The 22,200-nt window shown below is 39.9% G+C and overlaps 1 protein-coding gene across 11 annotated transcripts in view; it reads left to right on the forward strand.

Moving 5' to 3' along the window:
- ERC1 (ELKS/RAB6-interacting/CAST family member 1) overlaps positions 1 to 22,200 on the forward strand; it is a 296,380-nt gene that overhangs the window by 12,404 nt on the left and 261,776 nt on the right. The gene's annotated exons all lie outside the window — the stretch shown is intronic.

Genomic DNA, 22,200 nt, shown 5'->3' on the forward strand with positions numbered 1-22,200 from the left:
GTTCACATTACACTGGTCTTTTAGAACTCCAGTTAAAACCTACAGAGCTTCAGTTTTCACAAACAAATATAAATTGTGTTCTTGGCTATACTTAAGTAACACTGTTTAATACCTGTACATCTGATCTTTTGTCACAGGCTGTGCGATTCTTGTTATGCAACTATCATAAAGCACCCTACCCTTTTTTTTTTTTTTTGTAGTGGTCTGGCTACTTAGGGAATAGGCAAAAGATCAGAGGATCTTGGCTGTCTACTTCTTTTGTCCCTCTTAAAAGCATCCCTAAATTAGAATAATTCTGAGAGGTAGATTAAAATTGAGGTCTCTTTGTACTCAGCTGTATTTATTAAAAGCTTTTTAAAAATGTTTCCCACCTAGAATGTTTTGCTAGTTTAATCTGGAAGTAACTAGTTGTCTCCCGAGTTAGTGTCCTCCTGTTTAGTTGTTTCTCAACAAATGTGAGTTAGTCATCTCTCTGGACTCTCCAGTAAGAAACCTCATCACTCAGTTGACATTATGCAGGCTCAGAGTCCAACTCCAAAGTTTCCTGAAATTAAGTCAGCTTTCACTGTGATAAAATTACTTTCCCTCTTGAGGTTTTTAAATATCTAAAAAAGTTTAATTAAATAGTTTCCATAGTTCAAGCATGATCATGTTCTTGAAGCTCTTAAGGTATACTTGCTATTTTAGGCAGCACTTTTTCAAGATTTGCTCTAAAAGGTGGAAGAGGGAAACTGCTGGAGGGCAAAAACAGCAGTGGTAGTACTTGACATGTTACACTCTACTTTCAGGTGACCTCTTAAATAGTAGATTCCTTTTGGTTAGTGATAATCTGCTACACTGAAGCTGTCTGTGATTTTCTTTTCACATCTTAAAGAACTGAGTTGAAGAAAGTTAGTTGCTTTTCTTGAGTTAGTATGAAATAATTTAATAAACTTGTGTCATTTTATAGTTGTATTCTTACTGAATGGTAAGTATCACAATAGAGAATTTATTTGTTAATATGTGTGATATTTTGCACTCATTTGCATGTATCTTCTTGGAGTGAAGAAAACCTAAAGCTAAATACTTTTATTATGAAAGTAGGATTTTGTCAGAGGGAGTAATCTGGTGAAAATTTTAGTTATAATGGTATAGTACCAGTATAATGAATACATGAAACATCATTCACTCAAGTTTCGGATACTCGTTGTATTTCAGCTGCAGGTCAGTATTTTAATTCTCAAGGTTTTTTTCATTTTTAGGTTCTGTTTTCATGCCAAATGTAATATCTTAGACTATAGTAACATTCTGAAATCAGTTTTGACATTTTAGGATGCTGTGGAAATCTTGCAAGAAAAATGCAATGAATGTATGGTTTAGAATGGATTAAGTGGTTATGGAACACATAGATTGGAGAACAGTGATTCCTCTATCTGATTTCTTTTTTTCCTTGTCTTTCCTTTATCCCCTAATTAAACATTTACAGATATTTCCAGGCTGCTGTTCTCTAAGCAATCACTGTAATTACTACCACACTGGTAGAATTGTATAACTTTGGCCCAAAAAAGAAGGGTGCAATTTAAAAGGAAAAGGGTATTATTGCAGTGAGCTGTAAAAACTAAGAATGCTAATTAATAGATTATAGCTAGCTAACAGTATGTCCTAATTAAATTCTGAATCCATTGTGTCTTTTGTAGCCTTTTGGAGTTGGTCACTTCAGCCCTTTATAAGGAAGATCAGTTTAATAGGATTTGCTGTAATTAAACAGACTTCTCTGTTTAGAGACTGAACAAGGGATTTCTCTGATCTGTTTGGGGACCAGAAAAATCTCTTCATTATCCTTCCAGCCTCCCCATAAAATGAGTTCCAGTATAATTGCAGGAACTTATGTTTTAGATCTAAAACCAAGTATTTTAGCAAATCACTTTTAATAAAGACTTCCCACATGTGCAGAACTTGTGCTTTGTATTAAATTTAGCTAAGGCCAAATGCATTGTTAAAAATTGACTCAACTCATGGAGTCAAGATGCTGGCTGACTCACGCTGTTATCTGGTAGTTATCTCAATCTGTTTGCTGTGGTCTTGGCTCTTTATTCCTCTGCACACTTCATTGTCCCTGATTGTTTGTTTTTGGTTTTGTTTTTTATTGCTGTTCTTGTCACCTCAACTTTGAATGATTAAATTGCCTCTTGATTTTGGAAGCTGTTAAAAGATTGTTAAAAGTTGTTAAAAATTGTTAAAAAATATGTGAAGATGTGACCTCTGATTGATTGCTACCACAGCCTCTTGTGAAAAATGCTCGGGTGTCTGGGTTTTCTTTCCCATTTCTTAAGAATGTGTGTAAATAAATCACAATTATTGACATATTGCTTACTGGTTTCCAAGAAGTTTTCTGGATCCAGTGAAGATCAGAGGAGACTAAAGAGCATGCTACCTGTCCTGAAGCAATTACATCTCTCTTTGGTTGTCGTCTTAGGCCAGGGGTAGCAGGGATATTTTGGATATAATACTGACAATATCATGCACATGCCCCCATACAGCTTTCGCTTGGATTGATAGTGCTTTAGACTTGCTGAGTTGTGGTATATTCACCAGCTGTGGTGCAGCACAGCTTCATTCCTCAGCTACTCTGAGCAAATACTACAGCTGTGGGGTGTAGCATATGCTCCTTTATTTTCATTTTCTGTTACTGATCTTGAAGAGCCAGAAAATACTTTCTTTTCATAAATGGGGAATGTTACTGTCATCTTATTTTGAAAAGCTCAAAACTAAACATGGAAAGTATTCCTGTAATTAACATAGGTTCTTGGAAAAATACAATAGATTTCAGTGCTGTGTGGATTAGTTTCCGAGTTATACTTTGCAAGAAGCTAAAAGGACAGTGCAAGTGATTTCTCGAAGGTTAACAAACCCCTGCATAATATCCAAGGAGGAATTGATGGTGCCAATGAATAGGAGCTTGGTTTTGGCATGGTATCCCTCTCCTCAGCATGCTTTAGTAGGAACTATGTTTTTTTTTGAGTTGAAAAGTAATATTTATTATTTTTTTAGTGTGTGTGGTTTAAGGTTTCCTTGGAAACCTCTTCCTTAGAAGCCAGAAGAGGGAAGGAAAGACAGTGGGTATTTTTTGTATTTCGATAGAAATAATTTCCCTAAGAATTGGACATGGACTCTGTGGAGCTTGAGAACAAAGGAACTCCTCCATGTTGAAATTTGCTTATACCAAGGTGATTGTCTGTTAGAATAAGTAGTGCAGTGCAAATTTGATGTCTGACACCCTGCATTGAAATTTCCCATATTTGACTGATCTGTGTTTAAGATCCAATTTATGTTTCAGCTGAAATAATGTAGTACTGCTAAAAACATCTTTTTACTTTGATCTGTTTCTGTGGTCTTTTTGTGGCTAGAGGCCTTGGATATCTGAGTGAGAGAGTTTAACCAAGAAAACATTTCTGAAAGGAATTTCACCTTGTTTGGGGTAAGCACCTGAAGAACATTCTACCTTATTGTGATGGAGAAGTATGATAGGTGTACTCCAGCATTTTGTTACTGTTCTCCAGAGTCAGAAGATCTCTCCTTTGCATAATAGTGTGGAATGAGCATCTTGCTTTTCGAAATATAGGTGTCCATTTGTTAGCCTCTTAAATGCATTCGGTGCTGCTCTTGAGACTGGCTGAGTTTCTAATGCATACATTGTTTCTCTGAAAATCAGATTAATTCTCACTTCTCCATTGATTTAATTAAATTAAAAAAAAAATTATTTTCCTTAGTACTGTATCATTCTATTATTAGTACCATTCCTGATCTGGTTAGTTGTTGATAGAAAACTAAACTTTCTCCCATTATGGATGTTTAGTTGTGCAATATGCGTTTCTACAGTCAGTGGTTTAAAGGCATTCTCTGTATCCCACAGCATTACACTTAAATAATTCTTTCAGTGGCAGATGTCTGTCGACTTTCTAGAATGCTGGCTTTAAGGTTCATTCTGTCTTCACATGCAGCATGAAATTATAATTCTCTTTCAGAACAACTCATCTCCTCAAGAGTGCCTGATATTCCGTGTTCTGTCTGCAATTGTATAAGGAAATAAAATCAGACTTTTTGTGTTTATCTAGGTTCCCCAGTACATTTTTTCTCCCATGTTTCCTGTTGAAGTAAAATCTAATACCTTGATTTGATTTGAACTGTAGCATAGGCTGAACAGCTGGTCTCTACTTGATCCATTAAACAAACAAGGGGAATACTACCAACTTGAAAGCAGCTTCTAGTAAAATGGGTGATGTCAGTGGTACCGTTGAACTTCTGTAGTTTAACTGTGCCTTTTGCCGTTAAGCTGGTGGAAGGATTACTTTAAATTCTGGACAGTTTGAAATACCTGCCTTGTTTGTTTGTTTGTTTGTCTGTTTTGGGGTGGGATTTTTTTTGTTTTGTTTTGTTTTTTTTTGTCCGCTGTGTGTTCAGACTATTCAGACATTATGCTCCTAACTAGGGTTGCAGTTTATTATTCCACCATTCAGTATGTATATTACTGAGAAGTCTTGTCTGCGTTGCTGTATTTCTCTTGAAGACATTTGTCTCTTGACATTGTTGTAATTCTGGTGGTTTTAGTTTCTAACTTTGTCCCTTGAGTGTTCCCTCAAGTGTGAACTATTTATCTTGAAACTGTAAGGCTCTGGTTTGGAGCAGGCTTCCTTTTAGTTGCTTAGTGATCTTATTAATAATGTTGATAGCAATAACACAGAGGTACTCCTGAATTATAGTTCATTTTAGCAATGGTCTTGTACTGATACTATAGCTAATCTAATACCAAATGTAGTATTCTCATGTCTTTTCGTGGTATTAAGTAGAAGGAAGAGAAGCAGAGTCAGAAAGAGCAGAGTCACTTTTTGTAGTGGAAAACAATACAGGTGCAAAGGCATAGTTGGTTTCCTTCTGTGTGAATATTAGTTGTTATATCTAAGTGATTTACTTAGTGCTTGCAGTAGTTGTACGTTGGACTGCAAAGCAGGAGTAGGTTTTCTGGTTCTGTTAGTAGCCTTGAGAAGCAGGTTGCAATGATCAATTTTTGTAAAGCTCTATTCTAACTTAGAGGTCCTAGTAAATCACCAGAAACCCCCTTGATTTAGTGATCATTCTTTTTATTATTGAAATACTTGTTGTAAATCAGTCGTGCCCTATTGTTATATTGTATTTTGTATAGTCACTTTTGCTTCCAAAGAATATCAGTCTGTTCTCCTTTATTTATCCTGAGGGAACTATGCTATTTTTTTTCCTATTTATAACCTGGACTAAATACCAAAAACTTCTGTACTGATTGGGAAAAATTGGAGCATACCAATATACAGAATGTATTGCAATTGCAGAATCAGTATTCACATTTAAACCATAAGGAAAAGAAAGAATCAATGGAAGGAGTCATTATCAACATCTAGATCAGTATTTGAAGAGATCTCATGATAATTTGAATGTTTGTCAGTTGACCTCCATTAAAAAGTTCTTATGAATTCACCCTTGGAAGATACTGGATTATTAAAAAAAAACCAACAAAAGCCCAACACACCACAACATCCTCCCTCACCTCTCTTCCCCACCCCCCCAAAGCATTAAAAGTCTTTTTGTGTGTGTGCTCATTGAAATGAGCATGATCAGGTGGCAAAATACTGGCATAGAATGCTGTTAAGAGGGCATCTAGTGATCATTGCATTAGAAATCGGAGGTTTTAAACTTATGTGTAACAGTTACGGGAATAAATACCATGTGACTGGCTTCTTCAGTTTAATTTTGGTAACTTCGTTTGTAAACTGGAATGCTAAGTCATGTATTATTCTTGGTAAACCTAAGGTTTTGATGGCTGTTGCAAGCTTTTAATTCTTTAAATTTTTCATTCATGTACTACCATTTTTTTCCTATTGATATTTAAATGACTCAAATATATATGGTATTTAAATGACTCAAGTTTTGCTCTTCCCTGAGTAGGGGTTACTGGTTCAGGATCCCCTTGAAACTGGGAAAAATTACTTAGTCTTTGCTGCTCTATGCTGCCTGCGGTTCCTATATGGATTGCTTTTAATATCTAATTATCTTTGTTGCTAATTTGGAAAATAAATGCTATAAGCCAGCAATGGTGAGCAGTTGTTTAGAGGCAGTTAGATTCTTCCTGAGTTTGACTCCATACATCAAAAGGAATTTAAAGGCAGTATGTAGTTTCCTAATGATCTTGAGCAGTTCAGTGCAAGCACATAGAACAACACCAGGGGGTGATGGCATTTCTACTCTCATACATAACACAACGACAATACACTTTTTGTTGAGGGGAAGGAGAAGGGGGTAGAGATCAGCTGTCCAATATAACATCTTTTGCAGTGCTCTGCAAATACAGCAGAGAGGTGGAGAACAAATTTTACCTTTTTTTAAAGGTGCTTTGTTTACCACCTGTTGCTGTATGATTTCTGCATTGTTACCGGGTTCTGTATTGTGCTGCTGTGCGTTTCTGTTTCTACAGTGGTAGCCTTTCCTGCTTCTTCCCTTCTTTTCCTCTCATTTCACATCCCTGCTCTAGTGTGCTGGGGCGGGAAACTGGGAGACAGCCTAGGTTTGGAAAAACAAATAAATGGTAGTCCAGAATTACCTAACCCTCACCAGTATTTGTATCAAAGCTAAGTATGGTTTTATTTTTTTTATGGCCAGTATATACTACATCATCATTGTATCCTTGTGAGCAGCACTATTGAGGAGTAGGCACTTCGCTAAATACTCTTGCTGTTTAAGTGATTCACAGTTGCAGGCCTTCTACAAGAGAAAGTATGCTTGACATTGAGTTTATGGGTTTTTTTGATCCTTCTTGTCAGATGACCAGGTACCAGCTACCTTGAGTTGTTAAATCTTGAGAACAGATGGTCTTCTAATTATAAGTTGATATGGCTTCCAAAGAATACAGGGTCATGCATTTCCTTCAATACTGCTGTCACTTGTTTCTAAGATTAAATCAAAGCAGCACATGAACTACAACCATTTTTAGATGAAAACCTGATTTTTCTTCAGGTAGTTTGTACAGGATATGGTTATTTCACAGTAGTTGATTACTCCTGGGGGGTGTGTGTGTGTGTGTGTGTGTGTAGGTGAAGCAAATCCTTCCTTTGTAATGTAGTGTGATGAGGCTTGCATACCTTTTTCCCCTGCAGGAGGTACAAAATTGTCTTGAGCTAAGGGTCTGTTTTTGTGGAATCATGTCTCAGATGACAAATACTTATTTTTGACTGAGGGGAGGGAAAAGCTTTCTGAACATGCGTTCATATTGTAACATGTCTTTGAGGACCTTTAAGTGCAAGAATGCTCATTTCAGGCTTAACCTATTGGTAGACTTGGGTTAGTTTGGACCAGGAAGTCCTGACACTGGAGACAGTGGTGTGTCCTATAATAGAACTCCTGTCTTGCTGTGAGCAAACAAACCTTTCTTTTTCATTATTTTTCTTATTTTACTATTGGAATATTGGTTAGACTTCCCACACTATAGGTGAATATCAGTTCTCAGATGAACAGAAACAAAACGGCAAGCAACAAAGTAATCTGAGATCACTGGAGCTTTCCTCATTAGAGAGGCAAGATACCAACACAGCCTATGCCAGCGTCTGATCTCACAACTGTAAGCCTCCATGAGGCTTACTCTTATGGTTTCATCTCTTTTGAGAGATGGAAACATTTAATATTAAACATTTGATTTGCTAGAGGACTCAGGGCTTTATACCAAAGCTCTAAAACTCTTACTGGAAATGCTATAAATGTGAAAAGGAGCACAACTAAGAAACACCAACCTGCTCAGAATTAAAGCTTTACTGCAGAAGATGCTAATTGTCCAAAGACAATCCATAAAGAAGCAATAGATAGATGAGAAGGACACTGTCTTTAAAGAGTGGTCACACTTTTGCAACTGAGTCTAGATCCTTTCAGTTGAGCTAGATGTTATGATTGAAGGTTTCTGTTGCTTTCTTGCCAGCATGCTACAAAATGAAATTACTTTTTCTGCTTTTCAGGAACTGGAAAGTACATCTCATGCACACAAATGAAAAGTAACTGTGAGGTTTTTCTCTTCTACATGAGGAAAAGATGGTCTCATAGCTGCAGTGTAGACTTAAAAAGAGAAACAGGAGTGTGTTGGATAAGATTTGCTCCTGTGTGTTTTTAGGTTAGGGTTTGTTTCCTGCAAGTCTTAGTGGACATAGTTGTTTATCTGATCAACAAGAAATCCCTCAGTAAGTAACACTTCATTATTGGTCTGGATTTTGCATCAACTAGAAATATACATGTAAAGTTCCTGGAAGTGGTTTTGGTTTCTATGGCAAGAGGTTTCAGTAATTCTTTACTGGATGAGAGAAGTACATCTATAGAGAGGATGACAAAAGCTAAAAGCTTTAGGTTGAGGATTAGTGCTAATAGGTGAACCGATGAATCCCAGAATAATCCTAGAGAAAGGAAATGGGCAGAAAGAGCAAGCATAGTAAAGGCTTTTATTTTGGTTGTTAGGAAACGCTGTGCCCTGCACTGGAGACTTAGGAAGTAACTTCCTTATTTTCCTCAACTGGAAAATGTGGAGAATCAGATTGTTCAGGGATTAGTTACTCATCTCTGTTTGGTTTAGGAGTACAAATGACAGTGTTGTGTTTACTAGGTAGAGCATAGTTAAACATGACCATTTTAGTGTCTTTCTGATTCCTGCTACTAAGTAATCCTGATGAGGAGGGAGAGAAGGACTTTGGGAGGAGAGGGCAGTGGTTAAAATGTAGATAATTCTTTGATCTGGCCAAGTATGACAGTCTTTGTATGTTTTACATTAGGAGAACAAATATGTATTTTTTTTGTGAAATCTTCGTTTTTCTGTGTGTCTATGTATTAATTTTAGCAGATGTACTTGCTTGTGGAGATTTGTCCAGAGGAATTGTACAAAAGGCCCACAACCATAGGTGTTCTTTTTTTTTAGGGTAAAGGAATTCCCCAGTCTTCATCAGCCTTTATATCACTTGAGTAAAGTCAAATTATTTTGTCTGTGGCAGCTTTGATTTGGAGGATGATTTTTAAGGCTCTCTCCGTCAGACAGTGTTTCATCGATCAGGTTTGACCATATGATTGTGAGCCTGTTAATGTGTAACTGTTTTAATAGATCTGTGAGCCTAGTTACTCAGAGGAGGGACCTTTCTAAGGAAGCATAGGTATACTTTCCTGCAAGAAAGTAAATAGTGCGATATATATGTACAAGGCAGTACATTTTTATGGATGAAGAAGTCATCCATTTTGTAATCCTCTTTGCAAAGCGTGTTTGGGCCTTCCGATCACTTCACCATGTCTGGGAGGTTCCAAAGAATTGAATTATCTGCAATAATTTATTTTCAGGGGGAACCCCAAAAAACTCCACCTTGCAATAAAATGAGTTCGTCCAAACTTTTCTTAACACTGAATTAATTACGATTTGAACTAGCAGATCATTTTGACAGTAAGAAAAGTTTTGGTCATGATTCATGAGAACCTCTGTGCATATACTTGACCAAACAGTTGAAGGAAGCGTGGGTACTACTGTGTGTCCTCGGGTTAGGGTTTGTAACACTTTTTACGGTTGTGCTAGTGAGATCTTACTAGTAGTTCCACAATCTAAGCCATTTCGGTTGGAAATAGTATACAGTGTAACTACTATTACGATATCTTATGTTTCTGAGCTTTTTAAAGTCTTTAAATAGGTTTACAATTTAACTTTAAAATTTGCACTTAACATATAACAGTTGAACAAATTGGGTCATACTTCTGTTAAGTTCTCTTTTCCCTGTCCTAGAAGCAAGATTCAAAATCTAATGTTTGCTATTTAAAGAAGGTTCCAAGTTATCATTTCTATCCAGGAAAAGCTTTTACTTTTTCTCTTCGCAAAGGCTGGGAATGCATTCAAGACCAGCCTGCTAAAACTGCATGCAGTGTTCTCAAAGCAGAATCAGTTTAGTGTGTACTTATTCAGAAATCATCCCTCTCGTTCTTTCCATTTGGCTGAATCAGCTCAAATCTGTATGACTTTAAGAGGTCTGAGGTCTGTCTCTTTTTTTGACTGTGTGAGAACTGTCATTCATTCATATTTAGCATCACTTTTTTGCTAATTAACTGTTTAGAGTGGTTCATGTCAGACTTCTTTACTCTGAAAGACAGGGAACTTGTGGAAGAAATCATTAATTCACTAGGTTTATTCTGGTCTGTTGCAGGTAACATTCCGCACACATGTGATTTATACTATCTGAAGGATTGATACTTAATTCAGTTCTTTATTTCTCCGTTGGGGACTGGGGTGTGTTAGTGATTTGCACCTGGAGCAGAGCTTATAGAAACATAGAATCATAGAATTGTTAGGGTTGGAAAGGACCTGAAGATCATCTACTTCCAACCCCCTGCCACCTGGCCAAGTCTCTGTCCAAGCTGGCCTTTTTTAATTTGGTTTTTTTTTTTTGGTTAGCTTCTGGATTAGTTTCCTCTGATTTCTATCGAGTTCACACACACCAAAACTGGTTTGTGAAACCAGCCAGCACGTGACAAGTAGGAACTATCTGAGGATCTTCTAAACAGCACTGCTGCTGCAAAATAAAAGGCTGTTGGGTATGTAGTCATGTTTGTACAGCTTCTAGCACTTGAGCCTTTGAAGGAGTCTAAATGATGATGAATTAAACATTTAAACACTTGGGAGCATACATGTTATTTCCATCAATAAATGCATATTGTAAAATGTTTCCAAACCAGTAAATTGGGTTAGAGAGATGATTATTCAAAATTGTGTGGTTAGTGGTTACTGTAGTTTGAGATCCTGGAGAATTGTTGTACTCTGTGTTAACTATGAGAAAGCAAAATCACCACCTACTTCAAAAAATAATTGGATATATTAGGTGCTGTGAACCCTTCAGACATATATTCATAAGAACTCTGTCACATGCACAGGTTAGGGTTGAAGGATGGTATCTTTCATTTTTGACACCTTTTCTTGGAGGACATTGAGCTTCAGCAGTTCAGCACAATTGATGTGTATTTCTTTGTGATTAAACAACTCTGTCAGTTAGTTTTATTAATAATCTGTGAGTGGAAGAACTAATTTTAGTAGTGCACCAATAACAGGAAGGGTCAATATGGCCTTTATAAGCCTGTATATAACTGAAAAGGTGTGATAAGGTTTTCCTGCTGAGCACTTTCATTTTCTGAATATCCTATCACCTCAATTAGAACTTCATGAATAGGGGACTTTACTACAAAAATGCAGAAGTAATATTTTCTTCCATGAAAATAGGTAATTTTAACTCAATATTTCTATAGTTACTTCTTTTTAAATTTTAAAATGGAATATATATATATTAATTGCCATTGGATAGAGAAGATTTCTGCCCATAATCTTCCGTTCAGTTAGGCTTATTTTAAGCTATAGAAGTCAGTTTTTTACTTTTTAATTCAGATTTATGTATGTTGCAAACAGAAATGGTGCTTAACTTGCAAGACTGTTTACTGTGTGAAAGATTTCTTGTAAATCCTCACATTTTTGGAATGATGGGAGGCCTGGTAAAAAGCTCACCTTCAATTTATGGAAGCCACTTTCTGGACTGAATTGGGCAACTGACTTGCACACAGTAGAGTAACTAGTAAGGTATTTTGTAATTACAAAAGCAGAACATGACTACTTAAATTTGATGTCTTTATTATCTCTATTAATCCTAAAGTAACTGGTTGAGGTTCTGCCATCTCTTGTACAGTATGTCATAAACCTGTATTACAAGCAATGAGTGACACCGTGTTAGTACTTCATCAAGTTACAAAACTGCTATTACTGCTGTAAACAGATTCAGTTTCAAGTAGAAAATGCCTTCCCTTTTAACCTGTTTTAACACGTTCTGAATTAACATCTCAGTTGTTTTCAGAACTTTTGTCAAACAGTTCAGAACAAGAATCTATCAGGATTTTGTCCTTAAAGGATGCTGTTAAATATTACAACATTAAATCAAGACAAGAGGAACTGATGTAAAGCATGAAGTATAAGGCATTGGAGGTGTATTATTATTAGAAGTAAGTGGCAATTATTAACAGTGCCCTCATATACAATACTCAAGTTAGTACTAAAACCAACTTTTTTTCTTCCTAGAGTCTTTTATCTCTCAATTTTTGTTCTTTTAGGCTAGTTTCCTCTTGCTTAAGCACAGTTCTTTTCTTTTTCCCTTTCAGTGTTGGTCTGACTGCTGGGAGATGAGTACATAATTGCTCTTATGTCACTTTCGATGTTGGAATCATTTAAATTGTGCAAGTTCAGCTTTGTGCAACAGGTTATGCCTTAAGGCACACAAACATATGTATCCAAGCTACTCATTTACATGGCTAATGTGGAAACAAGAAGGGCTCTGTTTTTCATGGAGTTCTTATACCTTATGTTCAAACACAGTTAATGTTGACTAGATGGTTGCAGATGATTTGTGCTTCTTCTGAGTGGCCACATTAGGTCAACAACAGAAGAGTGTGGACATCATAAACTGTAGGGAAATGTTTATCCAATTTGAAAATAAGCATCTGACAGAAACTCTCTGGAAAAAACATGTATAGCTGTTGCTTTAACTGTATTTTTCCAGTTATCTGCTTTCTGCTCATTCTTGATGCAACTTTAACTTCTGCAATAAAATTCCAGCTATATCGGGCAGTATCAGTAATTACTATCAATATAGGGTTTTTTTCTACCCTGTTGTCCTGGGTTCAGCAGTAGCACTCATTTTTCCCCTTCTTGGTAGCTGGTGCAGTGCAGTGTTTTGACTTTCAGCTTGGGAACAGAGCTGATAGTGATGTTTAGGTTTGGCCAAGGACTTTGTGAGCCTCATGCTCTGCCAGGGAGGAGGGGAGGCCAGGAGGAAGCAGAGACAGGACACCTGACCCAAACTGACCAAAGAGGTATTCCATACCACAGCACGTCATGCCCAGGAGGTAACTGGGAGGGAGCCGGAAGGGCTGGGAGACTGCAGGGTTGGAGGAGGTATCAGTCGGAGCTTGGTCGGGCTGAGGGGGGGCAAGTTATCGGTCGGCTGGTGCTGAGGTGTTGTATTCTCTTCCCTTGTTATTTCCTTTATCATTATTATCATTGGTGGTAGCAGTAGTGATTTGTGTTATACCTTAGTTACTAAACTGTTCTTATCTCAACCCGTGGGAGTTGCATTCTTTTCGATTCTCCTCTCCGTCCCTCCGGGAGCAGGGGGAGGGCAAGAAAGGGGGGGAAGTGAGCGAACGAATTACCTGACTGGGTTTAAACCACAACAGTTCTTTTTGGCGCCCAACGTGGGGCACGAAGGGTTGAGATAACGACAGATCTGACCGAATTAATAGTCATTCGTCACAATGCTGATTTATTGGCTCTCAGAGTTGTTTTGCTTGATCTCGCAGCTTCAGAATGTTGTAACTTACGTAGAGCCGGTATTTGCTGTGATAGTGTTTATCAAGTATGGGGCCTGGGCTAAGGTTCTTGTCTCACTGTGCTTTATGGCAATGGCTTGTAATACGGGCGGGCTCCAGCAGCAGGGCGGGACGGACGTGGCCGTGGACTTGTACCTGGCCGTCCGGCTGCTCTTCACCGCCCTGGCCCTCGCCCTACTCTCCATCTTCGTGAGGCTGCGGGGAGCAGAGGGGGAGCGGCCCCGGGAGCCGGCGGCTGCTGAAGCGGCCCGGGAGAGCGGCCCCGGGGACCAAGCGGCGGCGGGAGAGGGGCCGGAGGCCGCGAGGGGACGGCTGCCGGTGGAGGAGGTCGGGGCGGTCGAGGAGCAGAAGGAGGCGGCTGCCGAGCAGCGGGAAAAGGCGGCGGAGGAGCCGAGCCCCGCGGCCGAGCCGAGCCCCGCGGCCGAGCCGAGCCCCGCGGCCGAGCCGAGCCCCGCGACCGCCGAGAGCGTTTCCCGGGAGCCGCCTGCCGAGCCCCAGGAGGATGCAGGAGACCACGCAGCATTTCCCAGCAAGGCAGAGGAGGAAGAGCTGGGCTCCGGAAAAGAGAAGCTGGCGGTGGGAGAGCCGGCAAGCACAGCGGCTACACCAGCCCCAGTGACAAGTACAGCAGCATCAACTGAGAGTTCTGAAGGTTTTGAATGGCCTTTGGGTGTCCTTGGGACCTGCCTGCTGATCGTGATGGGGATCAGCATGTTGGCACACACACAGACTGTGTTCTACCCACAACCATTTTGTCTGATCTCAAAAGTTAAGCAGAGTCAGGTTTGGGCCTTGTCTGGGGTTAGACAACGATATAGGGTGACCAAGAGATTTTCCCCAAAGCTGGACAGTGATGAGTGGCAGGGTGTGTGGGACAGTATGGGCAAGTATCTAGTCCACTGGGCCCCTCCAGTGCTTTGGAAGCATTGGAGATGGAAGGCAGCTGTATGGAGTCCCCAGCAACAAGCTGCAGAAACTGCTGAAGGGGACAGTGAATTATTTTAAGCCTGGTGGGCCCATGGCACTTCAGGCCATCAGAGCAGAGATGCAACATAGAGATGGACTCATGATCGAGGGGTGGACTTAGCAATGGACACTATTGCCCAGGTTATTCACGAGTGTGAACACTGCACACAGTCTCTCCTGCTCTGGAAGACTGTTACAAGAGATGGAGCCTGACATCATGGACCAGATGGATTCAGCAGCTTTATAGCTACTGGTCCATGCACTTAGATAAGAGTGATGGTATATTGAAAATGTGGGATCTGAGCATGACGTGAATGGTATGGAATAAGGGGTGGATAATGTCCTGGGTTCAGCAGTAGCACTCATTTTTCCCCTTCTTGGTAGCTGGTGCAGTGCAGTGTTTTGACTTTCAGCTTGGGAACAGAGCTGATAGTGATGTTTAGGTTTGGCCAAGGACTTTGTGAGCCTCATGCTCTGCCAGGGAGGAGGGGAGGCCAGGAGGAAGCAGAGACAGGACACCTGACCCAAACTGACCAAAGAGGTATTCCATACCACAGCACGTCATGCCCAGGAGGTAACTGGGAGGGAGCCGGAAGGGCTGGGAGACTGCAGGGTTGGAGGAGGTATCAGTCGGAGCTTGGTCGGGCTGAGGGGGGGCAAGTTATCGGTCGGCTGGTGCTGAGGTGTTGTATTCTCTTCCCTTGTTATTTCCTTTATCATTATTATCATTGGTGGTAGCAGTAGTGATTTGTGTTATACCTTAGTTACTAAACTGTTCTTATCTCAACCCGTGGGAGTTGCATTCTTTTCGATTCTCCTCTCCGTCCCTCCGAGAGCAGGGGGAGGGCAAGAAAGGGGGGAAGTGAGCAAACGAATTACCTGACTGGGTTTAAACCACGACACCTGTAGTACCCACCATTCTGTGCACCAAGTGAGGCGGAGTTGGTACTGTAATAATGAGCACACGGTGGTTAAAGAAGAATCAATTTAGTATGAATCCACTAGGAAGTCCTGAGCTGTGCATATTTTTAATGTAGCTTTTTTGAGGAATTTGCTTTTAAAATCATGCTGTCATTAATCTTACATAATTTGTCATTGTTGTCCCCCTTTACTGGTACTAGTTTTAGTGAGTTCAGTGAATTCTTTGGGTGAACTGAGTGTCAGGAAGCTGCTCTGGTTAAACAGTGATGTGGCAAAAAGGCTAATTTTCACATGACTTTGTTCTTTAAACAGTAGCACTGAGGGAAATGGATTAAAAGCTATAACCTTAGAACAATGAAGATTATTACTGTAAAACATGTTTTGTACTGGACTCTGGAATGAAATCAACCTTGCTTATGCCGACATTCATGAATTTTGTATTTCCTGCTCAAAATGTCTATTTTCAGTACAGAGTTTGGACAGGAGTAGTAAATGAGGACTGAATTTTCCTTTCAGTTTTATAAACTCACTAAAAACATGCTTCAGTTCCTGAAGATATCCATTTTTGCATAAGTATTAAGGAAAGGAATGTAGAAGATTTTTCTCAACACCTGCTTGTGGAACTTGAAGAGCTTTTAATGTGAAATGTAGAGTAGTGTTTATCCCCTAGACATTTCTTCATCCTTTCCACCTGGCTTCCCACAATCTCCCACAGTATGCAAATAGAGAGATAACCCATCTGAACAAAATTGTTGCATCTTTCTGTGCTATGCCAGTTTGCTCAGGTACCCAAGAAGATTTATTTCCCAGGTCTCTGTGATCAGAAGTGAGTTTCAAGAAGAGCCACCAGTGCTGAATTGAATGAGGGTTGAGTCAGGAATTAGTTCAGTCGTAGAATCATGGAATACCAGGTTGGAAAGGACCTCAGGGGTCATCTGGTCGAGCCTTTCTAGGCAAAGGATGACCTAGACTATATGTCCCAGCGCCCTGTCCAGCCTAATTGTAAGTGTCCAAAGTTGGGGAACCCACCCTTTCCTGGGGAGATTATTCCAGTGGCTGATTGTTCTCACTGTGAAAAATTTTCCTATTGTGTCAAGTCGGAATCTCACCAGGAGTAACTTGTGAAACATGGGAGTAAACTTGTAACATGGGAGTCTGTGGAAAAAAAAAAGGATTGTCCACCTTCTTTGTAACCACCCTTTAAACAGGAACACGGTGATAAGGTCTCTCCTCCTGAGCTTTCTCTAGGCTGAACAAGCCCACAGCCTTTCCCCATATGGCAGGCTTCCTAGTCCTTTGACCATATTTGTGGCTCTTCTCTTGACCCTCTCCAGCCTGTTTACATCTTTTTTTGTATAGTGGGGACTAAAACTGAACACAGTGTTCCATCTGTGGCCTGACAAGTGCTGAATGGAGTGGGATGAGGACTTATTTATCTCTACTGGTGATGCCCTTGTTGATGTAACTCCACTTTCTCTTGGCTTGCTTTGTCACAGCAGCACACTGTTCACACCTATTGAGCTTGTTGTCCACCAGGACCACCCCAGGTATCTTTCACAGAGCTGATCCCCAGCTGGATAGATCTTAACCTGGGCTGCACTCTTGGATTGTGTTTTCCTAGGTGCAAGACCTTACACTTGTTCTTGTAGAGCTTCATAAGGTTCTTGTTAGCCCACTCTTCCAGCCTATCCAGGTCTTCCTGCAGGGTGGCCTCTCCCTTCCAAAGTGTCTGCTTCCCCACTCAGTTTGGTATCAGTGGCAACCTTGGTCAGGGTGTACTTGATCCCATCTTCCAGATCAGTCATGAAGACATTGAACAACATTGGACCCAATATCAATTCCTGGGGGACCGCACTAGTGACAGGTCCCTGGATTGAAAAGTAGCTGTTCATCACCACCCTCTGGGTGCAGCTGGTGAGCCAGTTCCTACCCACCACACAGACCTCTTGTCTAGGAGGAGGCTGTGGGAAACAGTATTGAAAGTCTTCAGTTTCCAGTATTACTGATGTGTTCTTGCTCGATGTACCAGTGCTGGGAGAGTATCAGCACCCAGGCTTATACTCTCTGCATGTCAGCAACTGTATTGTTCCCTTCTGGCCTGACTGTCAATGGTATCAGTATTTATCTTGTCTGTTAAAACTAAAATGGAAGTGTGCAAGGTATGGCAATTACTATTGTACAGTTGCTAGCACTATGTTCATTGTCTTCATCAAGCATGTGGGCTCTCCAGGGAAGAGTATTAGTTCAGATGCATTAGATCTAAATAGACTTCAAGGCTTGTGTTGGACAGTATTCCCACAAATCCAAGTTTATTTATGAAAGTATAACTGTTATCTTTCCAAATCCTAGGTTCAGGACACAGATCTCTGATTTGTTTTGTCTCCCACCTTTTCAGTAGCTTTGATTCTATTGCAGATTTATTTGTAAATATTGATTAGTTTCTTTACTAGATGCATTTTTCTCAAAGTTTTTTATAATTTCAATGTTAAAACCTATGGACAAACTTTTTTGTCTTTCAAAGCGCTGAACTAATGCTCATGACTCATTTATTTTTAAATACGTCTTTGAGGGAGGAAGATACTATGTTACAGATGGTAATGTTGCATTTAAAATATTAATCAACATGGAGGCATATCTGTATGAGAGTTTGTGGTGAGCCTTAACGTTGTTGCTTGATCTTTTTTTAACTTCAAGAGGAGGGTTCAGTCTGCATGAGAGTTTTGTAGCTGCTCTGCCTTTGGCTCACTGTTCAGTTTCAATTCAGGTCAGACCATCTTCACATTAGCTGTTCTAGTAGGCTTGCAGTCCAAATTTCCTGAGGGTTTTCTCTAGTCTTACAGTTTAATTTTTCAGAGTATAGTTAGCCTTTTTGTTTTGATCTATGCTTTGTGATAGTTCTTCCTGCACTGTCTATTTAACCAATTTATAGCATGCACGCCTATGATCAGATTTTTAAAAGTTAAAGACCTGATTTGTAAAAACTTTTTTATTGGATATAAGTATTATATGCTAAGAAACAATATCTTTTTGAAAATTAAATTTTAACTAAGCTTTATTTTTTTGTTTTGTAGTCAGCTGATTTAGGTGAGCTGTTAGGAAATCTTTCTCGGTGCCCCTGAATGCACACGATAGCTTTTCCAATGCCACAGTCAATAGCCTTTAGACCTAATCTTGTCTAACTGATCTAATTTTTTTTCCCACTTATTTTCATTATATTTTATTTCCTTCTTTCTAATTTCACAGCCTTCCCATTCCAGTCTTTGCTCTCTTCATTATGTTTTTCTGTGTCTGGGCAGTGTGGAAGATAGGAACTGTGTTTAACTTGTAGCAAATAGGATAAATAACACTGAGTTTCACTCACCTTTAAGTTCTAATCAGATTTTTCATTTCATCCTGATACTACTAGAACAAGGACTGTGAAAGCAGCTCTTTTTTCACAACCTCTCCTGTGATGGGCTGACCTTGGTCAGCTGCTAGATGCTCACCAAGCTGCTCTTTTGTTCCCCGCCTCAACAGGAGAGGGGGAGAGAAAGATTAAAAAGCTTGTGGTTGAGATAAAGACAAGGGGATCACTTACCAATTACTGTCATGGGCAAAACAGACTCAACCTGGGGAGCCTGGGGGAGATTTAGGTTAGGTATAAGGAAGAAATTCTTTACTGTGAGGGTGGTGAGGCACTGGAACACATTTCCCAAGGAAGCTGTGTGTGCCCCATCTGTGTTAAAGGACAGGTTGGACAGGGCCTTGAGCAACCTGTTCTAGTGCGAGGTGTCCCTGCCCATAGCAGGGGAGTTGGAACTAGATGATCTTAAGCTCCTTTCCAACCCAAACCATTCTGTGATTCTTTGAAGATTAATTTGGGGTTTTGCCAGTTAAAATAGAGTAGGCTAATGAAACACAGATGAAACTAAAAAGAGCACCTTCCTTGACAGGAAAAACACCAGGCTTGTGTTCACTCCTTCCTTCCTGGCTTTTCTAGCTGTCTGACATGTGCTGCTCCTGATCTCTTCTTATAGAGACCGTCCCTGCAGCCCCCAGTACCAAAACCATGCCACATAAATCCAGTACACCTATGCATACCTGAGAGTGAGTGCAGTCATTGACTTTTGAGTATTCAAGTTTATTACAGAATGCTTACGTAATAATAGCTCATTACAGATTTATTTCAGTGATGTTCCATTACTTTCAAGATAATTAAAATGCTGTCATAAAGACTGGCAAAGTCTGTAAAGTAAATATAGAGGAAACAATCTGATTGGCTTTTTTTTACTATCTTTCTCACTAATTTGGGGTCCCCATTGATTCAGTTTCCTTACAATAACCTTGTAAAATGTTTGTTTGGGTAAATACCCTGCAAGTGTTATACCTTTCCTGATTTTATGCTGTGGAAGATATTTATTTGGTCTCTTGACCTGTATTTATTTATACGGGTATCATCAGCTTCCCAGATCTAGCATTCATCTGGATCTGGAAATGCTGGTGTGGTTCAGGAGCTACTGTCCTAATGATTTAGTGTATTTTTTCCTTCATGCAGATTTGGTTACTCTTTCTTGCAAGTCAGAATTCCCTTTTTATTCATGGTCTTTAATTTGTTCAAGTGATAGCTCATTTTTATGTTGTTGATACTCATGTACAAGCACATTGTTGCAATCACATGCACCCTGACCTCCCCACCCCTCATATATTGCCCATACCTGTCTGCACCTGCTTAAATAGTTTTATCTCTGAGATCCTCTCAACAGGTCAGCTTAGGGAATCTGTTCAAAGAACTTCCTTTCTCTTTTACCTTCAGTACCAAGATCATACTGGTTTTTGACACTGAGGACCTTTGCTTATTTCTGCCAATAATATGATTTTTGGTACCAGAGAATCAAATGGTGGAAATGCTTGGTCTCTTAAGCTTTTTGTGTCAAAGTAGCAGGTTTGATGTGTCCAATGGGAACAATTTCTTCTTTATTTTCTTTTTTTTTTTCCTTCCCAGTTATAATCCCTGTTTGAGAAAGAGGCTTTTGTTCAAGAAATTACACCTTTTTGTAAAGAATTCGATCAAATACAGTGTATTTGTAAGTATTTGAAGTTCTTATGTACTTTCAGACCCTTCAATTGTCCACCCCCAGAGACCTTTCTCAAGAGATGAGATGGGATTTGAAAGTTTGTTGTTGTTTTTTTGCTGTTTTTCTTTTTTTTTTAATCTTGTTTTTCTCAGCCATTGCTTGAAAAATTAAAACTTCTTCCTCCACAACTGTTGAAGGGAAGGAGTATGTATGGTGTTATCAAGTATTGGAAAGAAAATCCAGGATGGATTTCTATCCTCAGCTTAAGAGGATTGAATATTTCTCACTTGCATTTCAAGTTCATAATGATAATATTGTCACTGATAATACAGTCCCTCCAATGGAAGAATTGGTTCATCTCTCTCAGTTTACAGATATTTATTCCTGCATAATGGTGAAAGTTACACTTGGATAGTATCTGGAAATATTAATTGGTCAGGATTACCACTTACCAATTCAAAATGCTTTCTCCCAGCCACTCAGTAACACCAAATATCTTTACTGGGATTGCTGAGTTGCCAGCCTGTTTTTGAAGGGGATGATACCCTTAATAGTATGACTTCCTAAAAGGGAAACTGCCATGTTTATTCTGCTTTTTCTGTTACTTTGCTGTTGTTTTATTCTCCAGGGCCTCACAACCAAATGTCAGGGCCATAGTGTCAGTAATCTTCTGCATATGATTTTTGCTTGACTACTACTCTGTGTAGACCTGTCTTATCTTAGATGTAAACATGACCGCCACGGTGTTTTATGTCAACAAGTGTAGTATCCCCATCTTCAGGGTGGGCAAGGAAGAGGATGCAGGGAGCTATAGATCAGTTAGCATAATCTCAGTTTCTGGAAAGGTTACATAGCAGATTCTTGTGGAAGCCATGTACAAGCACGTGAAGGGTGAGAGGTGATTTGGATCGCCTTGAATAGTTTTACTAAGGGCAAATCATGCCTGAATAATGAGACAAAGGGGGTTTTCTCCGTATCCCTAACCCCATGACCTTCAATGATGGCCTTATGAATGAAAGGACTGCAGCTGATATTTACCTGGACTTTAGCAAGGCCTTTGGACAGGGTTTCCCATAATATCCTTATTGTCAAATTAGCAAAATATGCACCAGGTAAGTGCACTTACATGGCTGGACTGCCAGGCTCAAAGGGTGTCAGCAACAGCAGCATGAACTCTACCTGATATCTGGTTCCTAGCAGTGTTCTTCGTGGGCCATACTTGGGTCAGTGCTGTTCCATGTGGGTATTAATGACCTGGGTAACAGAATGGAGTGCACTTTCAGCAAATTTGCAGATATCACGTTGTGGGGAGCATCTGATATGCCAAAGGGCAGGGCAGCTATTTGCAGGGACCTCAGTAGTCTGGAAAAATGGAATGATGGAAATCTCAGAGTCCTGCATGTGGAACGGGGGAACACCCTCCACCCAGGTTGAGATTGACTGTCTGGAAAGCAGCTTTCTAATAAGGGACCTAGGGGTCCTGGTGGACACCAAAGCAAATGTGGATCAGCAGTGTGCCCTTGTGGTGAAGGAGGCCAACTGCATAGTTCTGTATTAGCAAGAGTGTAGTCAGCTGATTAAGGGGAGCAATCATTCCTTCTGTTCAGCGCTTGAGATGACATGTGGAGTACCATGTTCAGGATTTGGCTTTGCAGTACAAGATGGCTACTGGTGTTCTGGAGTAAGTGTAATGGATATCCAAAGTGATTAGGGGACTGGAGCATATGGCATATGAGGAGAGCCTGAAAGACCTGGTTTTTAGTCTGGAAAAAGTAAGGCTCAAGGCATAACTTACTGTGGTCTTCAGCTACTTAATGGGAAGGTGTGAAGA

This window comes from Pezoporus occidentalis, unplaced genomic scaffold (assembly GCF_034315485.1).
Source record: "Pezoporus occidentalis ecotype Australia unplaced genomic scaffold, CSIRO_AGI_Poc_V1 ctg19, whole genome shotgun sequence".
NCBI lineage: Eukaryota > Metazoa > Chordata > Aves > Psittaciformes > Psittacidae > Pezoporus > Pezoporus occidentalis.